This window comes from Stegostoma tigrinum, chromosome 14 (assembly GCF_030684315.1).
Source record: "Stegostoma tigrinum isolate sSteTig4 chromosome 14, sSteTig4.hap1, whole genome shotgun sequence".
Taxonomy (NCBI): Eukaryota; Metazoa; Chordata; class Chondrichthyes; order Orectolobiformes; family Stegostomatidae; genus Stegostoma; species Stegostoma tigrinum.
In genome coordinates this window covers 13064483-13073710 of record NC_081367.1, presented here as the reverse complement: position 1 = coordinate 13073710, position 9228 = coordinate 13064483, and the positions used below count along the sequence as shown (strand labels likewise).

Genomic DNA, 9228 nt, shown 5'->3' with positions numbered 1-9228 from the left:
AAGCAGAATAACAGGTTATCAGCTCAGCCATAATCTCATCGAATATTGAGCAGATTCAGGTCTTTTGTCTTTTACTGTTACTGAAGTAAATCCGTTGTGGTTTGTTTTTGCCCTGGTCAGTCGGATAAATTGGGCTTTGCTGGTCTCAGTCTTAATTTTACATGTTTACACTTCCTGTAACAATGTGTGAGCAATGGCGCGTGATTACTGGCGCACCATTCCCAACTAAGTTCTGACAGAAAGAAAAATTATTCTGTTCTGATTAGCTGGTAACACAACACACAGGGGACACATTTTTAAGGTTTTAGAAATGGCAATAAAAGGGGGTTTGTCAGGAAGAACATATTTTTTTAAATGCAGCCTGTAGTAATAAGCTGGAAAACACTGTCCATTTGCATGATGATCGAGGATTTGAATAGAAAACGGGTCAAATTTTGGGGATTGGGGGGAAATCAGGCTGACTGGATTGCCATACAGAAAGCCGACATGGCTCAACGAAAGCAAAATTGAATTTTTTGTTAAAAAATGCTGATATGAACAGTTGAGTGGCCAAACAGTCCCCACCAGTGACTGAAGTCATCGGATAATTACAGCTGCTCATCAGTTTGTCCAAAAATTGTCGCCATTCATTGAAGTCCCGAGTTGTGATATCTCCTCGTCTCCTTCCATTTGCTACAGCGTAAAGCCTAGGGCTCTGGAGGTGCAGTGGTAGGGGCAATGCCTCTGCGCCAGGAGATCCTGGGTTTGAAGCCGCACCTGCTTTAGAGGTGCGTCCTGCCATAAACTACACGAAAACAAAACTCATCGGTTTTGTACCGTCTACTATATCCCTGTAAAATTTCGGACAAAATTTCACACTGAGGCCATCAGCGGTAATTGTCGTTCGTTCCTTCCCCTCTCTCCGCAGGCGATTCAAGACCTTCTCGATCCTTCTCGTACTTTCTGTCACTATCACGTCTGCGGGGTGGGGGGGAATGTTATTGTCACCGCCGCCTCCACCTCACCCGCCCCACCTGACGTCAGCGCGCCGCCGGCGAAAGGACCGGAAGTGGTGTGGGCGTGGCCAAGCTTGGGCTGGCCGGAAGTGGTGGCGGGGAGGTGAAGGAGAGGGAGGGGGTGGTTTGCAGTTGTTGCGCAGCGTCGCTGATGTGAGGTGGAGACAGAGACGAGAGTCTGCATCGCTGGAATCGTTCAGTCAGGGTGGGTTGTTCTCTTGTCCGGCCGTGGCTCCAACCGCTGACACCTCAGGGATCCGGCCTTCTCCCTTTCTTTGCATTCGCCGTCGTCGCTTTGATCGACCCTTTGACACCCGGGGCCTGGGTAGCCCGCCCCCTCCTTCGCCACCTTCGCTCTTCCCCCACCCCCTCCCCCAAATCACCACCTTTTCCTTGGAAGGTGGGCCCCTGGGGCTCTGCGGATGGCTAATTCCCCGGGGACGGGGTGGGGGTGTTGTTTCTTCGAGCCCTCCTATCCTTTGCGGGCCTTGTTTTGGGTGAAGAGGCTGTTGTTTCGGGCCTCGTCTATGGCGATGGTTATTGTGGGCGGGGGGAAAGGAGGCGGGTGTTTCCTTTGCAGTGTCCGCGCTGCCTTCCTCCCTCCCAGCGTCTGGTTGCAGACATTGACAATTGACTGCTTCCTGACTTGTCACGTACAGCTTTGGCCTCACAAATGGTTCAGACTGGCTGATGTATTTATTGGGGGGTACGGGAGTAGGTGGCGAGGAATTGAGATTTGGGAAGATTGCATTGAAAAGGGGTTTTCAGTTGATGCTTGATTGCCGACCTTGCCTCCCCCGCTTTTTAAAAATTTGCTACACTTTGCTTTGTTATTGTCGACAGCTCTTAATATCTTGAGCCTCGCATCCCTTGTTGAAATACACAACGCTATTTTGATTGTCTCTGGTTTTGAAGGATCACCACTTGCAATAGCCACAAAAAAAACGACTGCATTTGATGTTGAGCAAATGGGCGGCACTGTTACCTCACAGCAGGTTCGATTCCAGCCTCGGGTGATTGTGTTTAGTTTGCACGATCTCCCTGAATGTGCGTGGGTTTCCTCCAGTTTTCTGCCGCAGTCCGGAGATGTGCAGGTTTTGTGGATTGGCCGTGCTCTATTGCCCATAGTGTACACAGATGTGTCAGTGAGGGGGAATTAGCCATTGCAAACGCAGGGTTATGGGGATAGGGTAGGTGAATGGGTCTTGGTGAGATGCTCTCGATGGGCTGAGTGACCCGCTTGTGCACTGTAGGGATTCTCTGCAACTCGGTTAGTTGCGTGACCTGACATTAATTTGGCATGTGTGTCGAAAGCACTGGAAATAGTAGTTTGGCAGCATCCGTAGAGAAAAACAATTATGTTTCATCAATGTATTTGAAATTTACACTCAATCTCCACTGGAATTATATTTACTTTTATTTTCCATTTTTGATTCAAGCAAAGGGATACAGTAGCTTGTAAAGCACTTCTGTGTTTAAATTTTGTATTGCACGCATCAGTTGCACTTAGAGCTGCTGAGTTGTGATGTGTACAGTGTCGTAAGGTTCAGTTGGGCTTTTGACAATTTATCTCAATGCATAGAGAGGTGAATGAGCTAAATCACTGGTAGCTAGGTTTGTTGATAAACTCAGATAGAGATCAAAGTGAGGTGTGAGCAAGACATCTGCAGCAGGGTATAGGTAAGCATGTGGGCAAAAGTTTGGCATATAATTTGGGTAAATGTGATTTGTCCGTTTGGCAGGAAGAATAGAAATGCAACTCTGGACTAAGATTGCAGACATGAAAGACAGAGGGATCGGGGTGTCTTGGTATGTGAACCCCAAACTTAGTGTATAGGTAAATCAAGCAATTCAGGAAGTAAATGGAATGTGAGGGCAGTGGAATGTGAAAGTAGGCTTATATTGCTGCAGCACTTTGAGACAGCATCTCAACTACTCTTTACAGTTAGGAGCTTCTTATTTAGGAAAGGATTTAAATGAGTTAGCAGTTCAGCAAAGGTATCTGGAGTGGCAGGGCTTACTTCATGGAAGACTGGACAGGCTGGAAATGTTTCTCTTGGAGTTTAAAAGACTGAGTGGTGCTGTGATTGAAACATTTGAGATCTGAAAGAGACTGTTCAGGGTGGATGCTGAAAGCGTGTTTCCTTCCTGTGGGAGACACTCGAATGAGGTGACACAGTTTACAAATAAGGGGCCTCCCATTTTAGATAAAAATGTCTCATTTCCATGATCAGTTGATTGAATTTGCAGAACTCTTTCCAAAGAATGGTACATGAGGCCTTTGAATATTTTCAAGGCAAATATAGATAGATTCCTTTGTTAATCAAAAGATTCAAGATCCTTAGGGGTTGATGACAAAATAGAGTTGAGGCCTCAATCAGATCAGCCGTGATCTTATTGAACAACAGAGCAGGTTAGAGGGGCCAAATGGTTGTCTACTCCTAGTCAAATCTTTGTCTCTATATAAAAGGTAAAAATTGCTAACAGTCTGGAAAAATGTATTTCGAATATGCTGTGCCTGAAAACAACAAAAAAACCTTCTTAATATTCAAAATCTAAGCTCTTAATTTGCTGGCCCTAATTCCAGTTGGGAGACTTTGGTTTGTCAGCCCATTGTACAACTTCCACCATTCCATTTGATCATGGCTGTACTGCCTCTTAACTCAATTTATGTTCATATCCCATGATATCCTTATTTAACACTGTTTATTAATTTGAGATGGGAATATTTGAATGGCCCATTGTTCACAGCCTAGGCAATTCTAGTTTTGTCATTGAGTTACTATTGCATTGCTTATTGCTATTGACCATTGCATGTGTTGCCAAAATTTGTTGTAGAGCAACAATGTCAGGAGTTTCTGGGTGTAACTGGGGACACAGTACAAAGGCTCATACCAAAGAAAAGAAAGATTATCCGGGGGAGGGGGTTAGACAGCCGTGGCTGACAAAGGATGTCGGGAAATGTGTCAAAGAAAAAGAGCCTATAAAGTGGCCAAGAACACTGGGAAATCAGAATATTGGGAAGGCTACAAAAACAAACAGAGGATAACAAAGAGAAACATAAGGAAGGAGAGGATTGCATATAAAGGTAGGCTAACCAGTAATATTAAAAAGATAGTAAAAGTTTCTTTCAATACATAAGAAACAAACAAGAGACCAAAGTAGACATTGGACCACTCCAAATTGATGCTGGAAGGCTCATGATGGGAGATAAGGAAACAGCTGAAGAACCTAAGTACTTCACAGTGGAAGACATGAGTAGTATCCCAACAATTAAGGAGAGTTGGATGCAGAGTTCACTTTGGTAGGCATTACAAAAGAGACAGTGCAAGAAAAGCTAAAAGGTCTAAAAATTGATAAATCTCCTGGCCCCGATGGGCTTCATCCTCTAGTTCTGAGGGAGGTGGCTGAGGAGGTAGCAGAGGCGTTGGTTGTGATCTTTCAAAAGTCACCTGGAGTCAGGGAAAGTCCCAGATGATTGGAAAATCGCTGTTGTAACCCCATTGTTTAAGAAAGAATCGAGACGACAAAAATGGAAAATTATAGGTTGATTAGCCTAATCTCGGTAGTTGGTAAAATTCTAGAATCCATTGTTAAGGATGAGATTTCTAAATTTTTGGAAGTGCAGGGTCGGGTTAAAACAAGTCAGCATGGATTTAGTAAGGGGAGGTTGTGACTGACAAACATGTTAGAATTCTTTGAAGAGGTAACAAGTAGGTTAGGCCAGGGAAACCCAGTGGATGTTATCTATCTTGACTTCCAAAAGACCTTTGATAAGGTGCCTCACGGGAGGCTGCTGAGTAAGCTGAGGGCCCATGGTGTTCAAGGTGAGCTACTGGCATGGATTGAGATTGGCTGTCTGGCAGAAGGCAGAGAGTTGGGATAAAAGGCTCTTTCTTGGAATGGCAACCAATGACAAGTGATGTCCTGCAGGGTTCAGCGTTGGGGCCGCAGCTGTTCACCTTAATATGTTAATGATCTGGATGAAGGGACTGGGGGCTTTCTGGCGAAGTGTGCCGATGATATGAAGTCAGGTGGACAGGCAGGTAACACTGAGGATGTGGGGAGGCTGCAGAAAGATTTGGACAGTTTAGGAGCGTGATCCAGGAAATGGCTGATGAAATTTAATGTAAGCAAATGCGAAGTTTTGCACTTAGCAATAAAGAATACAGGTATGGACTATTTTCTGAACAGCGAGAAAATGCATAAAGCCGAAGTACAAAGGGATCTGGGAGTGCTAGTCCAGGATTCTCTAAAGGATAACTTTCAGGTTAAATCTGTGATTAAGAAAGCGAATGTAATGTTGTCACTTCACCTCAAGAGGGTTGGAATATAAAAGCAGCAATGTGCTTTTGAGACTGTATAGAGAACTAGTTAGGCCCCATTTAGAATATTGTGCCCAATTTTGGGCCCCACACCTCAGGAAGGCTATACTGGCCCTGGAGCGTGTCCAGCTGAGATTCACATGTATGATCCCTGGAATGGTAGGCCTAACATACGATGAGCGGCTGAGGATCCTGGGGTTGTATTCTTTAGAATTTAGAATGTTGAGGGGCGATCTAATAGAAACATACAAGACAATGCATGGCTTAGAAAGGGTGGACGCTGGGAAGTTGTTTCCGTTAGGCGGGGAGACTAGGACCCGTGGGCACAGCCTTGGAATTAGAGGGGGTAAATTTAAAATGGAAATGAGGAGCCATTTCCTCAGCCAGAGAGTGGTGGGCCTGTGGAATTCGTTGCCACAGAGCGCAGTGGAGACCGGGATGCTAAACGTCTTCAAGGCAGAGATTGATAATTTCTTGATCTTGCCAGGAATTAAGGGCTATGGGGAGAGTGTGGGTAAGCGGAGTTGAAATACCCATCAGCCATGATTAAATGGTGGAGTGGACTCGATGGGCACTTCCACTCCTATGTCTTATAGTCTAAAACCATCAGTAGTTTGATTTTGCATAGATCATGTTGCTGTTTTCAACTAAGTTGTTTGGTTTTTCTGCAGTTCACGTACATGTACTTCCACTCACCATTGTGCACCACTGAAATCCCAGTGACACTGTCTATAAATCTTTGTAAATTTGAGATTCAAATTTCTCCTTATCCTCATAATTAGGAAGTTTGTGTGGCAAGAAAATGAGCTCTCAGTTCGTACATCTGTCATTTGACTGGTGACTTTTTTTGATGTAGTACAGTCAGCAAAGTGAGGGCTAAATTAACTTTGTGATAAACCTCTTTTTTTTGTTTTGTGTGCTTCAGCCTGTCTTCCCCAGAGAGCTAGATGTTCAAAGCACATATACCAGTCTTGGATAATAGTGTTTCCTGATGTATTTTAGATGATGCTTGGATTAACTTGACCATGTGTAAAATGTAGATTAGTGGATTGCAGCCTTTCTGCTTTCTCAGCATTACCTGTCCCTCCACTTGTCTTTGTGTCATTTGCAAACTTAGCAACAATGGCCTCAATTCCTTCATCTCAATCATTAATGCATAATGTGAATGGTTGCAGTTCCAACCCTGACCTGTGATCTGTTACTGGCTGCTGTCCTGAAAAACCCCTGTTTATGCCACTGTCTGCCTCCTGCCAGTCAACCAGTTCTGTATCCTTGCCTGTACCTTGCCCCTAACACTGTGGGCTATTATCTTATTTAGCAGTCACTTGAGTGGCAGTTTATCAAAGGCCTTCTGGAAATCCAAATAGATCATGTTCACTGGCTCTCCTTTGTCTAACTTGCTCAGTACCACCTCAGAGAATTCTAACAGATGTCAAGCATGAACCTTCTTGACAAACTTGAGTTGACTCAGTCTGTTGTACCTTGCACTTCCAAGTACTCCCCAATCTCTCAGTTAATTATGGATGTTAAAATCTTGGCAATAACCAATATCAGCCTAACTTGCCTATAATTTGCTATTTTCTGTCTCCCTCTCTTAAACAGAGGTGCTACATTAACCATTTTCCAGTCTTCTGTGACCCTCCCTGACTCCAGTAATTCTTGAAAGGTCACCCCTCAATACCTGTGCAGTCCTCTCCAGAACTCTCGGGTGCAGACCATTTGGTCTGGGTCATTTATCTTTCTGATCTTTCAACTTCCCAGCTCCTTCTCCCTTGTGATGGTCTGCCTCTGATTCTCTTGAAGTTTTGGTATGCTACTGGCATCTTCTGCCACAAAGACTGCAAAGTACCTATTCAGTTCCTCAGATAACAAGGTGTAGAGCAGCATCAGAGGAGCTGGAAAGCTGTCGTTTTGGGTCTGGATCCTTCCTACTATCTCTGTTCAGTTCTTCAGCCATTTTTGTTCCCCATACTATTCCAGTATCTTTTTCCATTTGTATTGGTTGCATTTTTGTTGCTGTCGGCTTTCCACTGACTACAGAGGTGCAGTAAATAACTAATGTTCAGCATTAATGTAATGGAAATTTTTTGAAAAAAGATTTACGAAAGGTAACATTTAAACTATGATTGACCGTTGTGGTGTGACATTTTGTATTGCATTAATGCTAAATGTGTAGTGGACCATAGGTTTTCATAGAATCCCTACAGCGTGGAAGCAGGCCATTCAGCCCAACAAGTCCACACTACGTTTTTGAAGAACATCTCACTGAGATACATCCCCCTACCCTTTCCCTGTAGCCTGACATTTCCCAGAGCTAATCCATTGAACCTACACACCCTGGACACTACAGGCAATTTCGCAAGGCCAATCCACCTTACTTTTGACTGCCATGATTGGAAACGGTACTGCTTGTGCAAGTGGCTGGCATTAAATTTTGAAATTTGCAGCAAAAAGAAATGGAAAATAGCAGTTGATCCCGTCAAGTACTTTACTACCGTAGGAATTTTTACCTGCTGCTGGAGGCAGCTAAGAAATTCCCTGTATATGGCTTGCATATCTGTGCCTTGAGCCCTGATTAATTTCAGCAGCTTCATAGCGTTATATGACTGTTTGTGTTTACCTGCTAACATCGATGAAATAACCAAGGAGCATGAACTTTGTGTTTGTGTTACAGGCCGTCTTTAAGGTACACAATTGCAATATTGCACCCTTCCAACCTATTTTCAATTATGTACTTGATTGCAGCTGATGCAGAAGGATTGCACAGTTTTAGATTGTGACTCAACATACACAACAGTTGAGATTCAGATTTGATATTGATGTGCATGGCTGAGTGGTGTACAAAGTGTTTGTAACATCAACACAATGCTTGTATTGCAGTGAGAGGGGTTATCTACTATTTTTGAAGTTGTCTGCAGATTGCTTCACTTGTCCAGTCTTGGACTCACTAAGCATTAGTGCTGCCTGTATTCCCCAAGACACTGGTATAACCTGAATCTAGCATGCACCTTGGATTTGATTAAACACAGCATAGCATTGTGTGTTGCCTTGCCTTAGCGCCGACTTCGTATCGACGAAGATATAGGCATCTTAATCTTTTTTGGCACCTTTGTTAAAGAAAAAATGAACAATTTTGCAGTACTGTCGTGATGAAACAAGATGTGATCTAGTTTATACATCGGTGATTTGTCCTCCAAAACTTGTTTAAAGTGACTAGGCCCTTGATAATACAAGTTGTAGCAATTATTCCTTTGTGCTGTCCTGTTGTATCATCTCGCAAATCTAGTGAGCTGCTCTCACTAGAAAATCACCAGTCATTGCTGAGCTTGCATTTCATCCGTTCTGCACAGTGTAATTGGGAGGAGTAAAGCTAAAAATGTCTTAATGAGGGAGGGGAGTGGAACCTCCATAATTACACCAGCAAAATGTGTGAACAACTTCATTTGTTTTTATGGCCCATATCAGTGTATGTTGGACAGTAAATCAGGAATGCTATTTTCTGTGTTCTTTGTTCAGAACTGTAATAAAACTTTAAAATTACTAATTTGTGTTTTTAGTATTCTTGTACTTGACATATAATTTAATCAGTCATGACCTGGCAGTCATGTGGAAAAGTTTCATTTGTTTTATTGAAGTCGCAGTGTGCATGTGACAACAGTAACTAACATTTGGAGTATATTGGTTTCTGAAAGACTTCGGAGCACTTGGAGATCGTTTAATGGGCAAGCATGTAATACTAAAGTTTATGATTGTACTTCCAACCCCTCCCCACCATTACTCGAATCGTTGGTCAATGCCAAGAAACAAACTTTGGAGCATTATAAAAATTCCAGTCCATGAAGTGTATGCTGGTCTAGTGTGAAAATGGGTCACTGAAAGCAAGTCGCCGCACAGTGTTTAAAATGTGT

General features: G+C 43.4%; 1 protein-coding gene across 1 annotated transcript in view; it reads left to right on the top strand.

The window, feature by feature from the left end:
* The first annotated feature begins 1069 nt into the window (after window positions 1-1069).
* The window catches only part of fam168b (family with sequence similarity 168 member B), a 50234-nt gene continuing 42075 nt past the window's right edge, over window positions 1070-9228 (top strand). Inside the window, exon 1 of the mRNA XM_048542038.2 lies at window positions 1070-1200. The gene's annotated coding sequence lies outside the window, so the exon portion shown is untranslated. The remainder of the gene's footprint in view (window positions 1201-9228) is intronic.